General features: G+C 31.9%; 1 long non-coding RNA gene across 1 annotated transcript; it reads right to left on the bottom strand.

Annotated features, from left to right (window-relative positions):
• Nucleotides 1–286: 286 nt before the first annotated feature.
• On the bottom strand, nucleotides 287–920 carry LOC107735679 (uncharacterized). Its single transcript, XR_001639481.1, has 3 exons — nucleotides 769–920; nucleotides 455–535; nucleotides 287–358 (listed from the first exon to the last, which is right to left on the bottom strand). It is a non-coding gene; the product is annotated as an uncharacterized LOC107735679 (long non-coding RNA).
• Between the last annotated feature and the right edge of the window lie 6 nt (nucleotides 921–926).

Genomic DNA, 926 nt, shown 5'->3' with positions numbered 1-926 from the left:
CCTCTTTTATTTTTTATTCAGTGGCGGAAACGGGCTTCCATATATTTTAGTTCAACTAAATGAAAATTAGAAATGTTTTCAACTAACTGAAATAAAAAGTCTACTTTTTTATATTTTATTTCCAGTAATGAATTTTTGTAGTTTTTGAATTTTTATAGTTGATTAATAACAACCCTGACAACATACAAGATGTACAGGACATATTATATAATAAATCAACAGCATGTACAATTTCCTCATAATATACAGTGCATACTGCCACATTAAACGGTCACAGAACATGTTACTTACTGAAGTGATCTGTCAAATTCAGGTCTTTCCATTTTATTAGGGCTTCATAAAAATAGGTTTCTACCTCCTGAGAAAATAAGCAGCAGAATTTACCACATACACATTAGCTACTATAATGTGGCTATTAAATAGTTATGTTATCTGATATAAACAAGATTAATACCTCTGTATAACTTCCAGTCCTGTCAATGCGATGAATGACATCAATGTTTACTTTTGCGAGCCTCTCAGAAAACGTCACAAACTGGAAAATAAAAGTAAAAGTATTGATGCATCAAAAGACATTATATCTGGAAACTTATTTGCATTAAACGACGTGCATATTCAACTTTATAAACTAAACATTTTAAAATTGAAATTACAGATGTGTAATACGTAAAACGCATTTCGTTTCGCTATGTATATGAAATAAAACATAGTAATGTTTGTCAGATGCATGAGCAGCAGTTTCCAGCATGCGTTTCACCGTAAACTTACGCGGTACGTGTTTTCTGATTTATGAGATGGGGGCTTGGATTTGAGCTTCATTTTGTTGTATTATCAGACCTCCAAATACAGAATTTATGGATACCCCGTGATTTAAAAGACAAAATACGTTATCAATGACTGTGAAATTGTTGACACGCATGCCGTAT

This window comes from Sinocyclocheilus rhinocerous, unplaced genomic scaffold (assembly GCF_001515625.1).
Source record: "Sinocyclocheilus rhinocerous isolate Xijiao unplaced genomic scaffold, SAMN03320098_v1.1 C36232662, whole genome shotgun sequence".
NCBI lineage: Eukaryota > Metazoa > Chordata > Actinopteri > Cypriniformes > Cyprinidae > Sinocyclocheilus > Sinocyclocheilus rhinocerous.
Note: the sequence above shows the minus strand (reverse complement) of the source record. Positions and strands in the feature narration are given on the sequence as shown.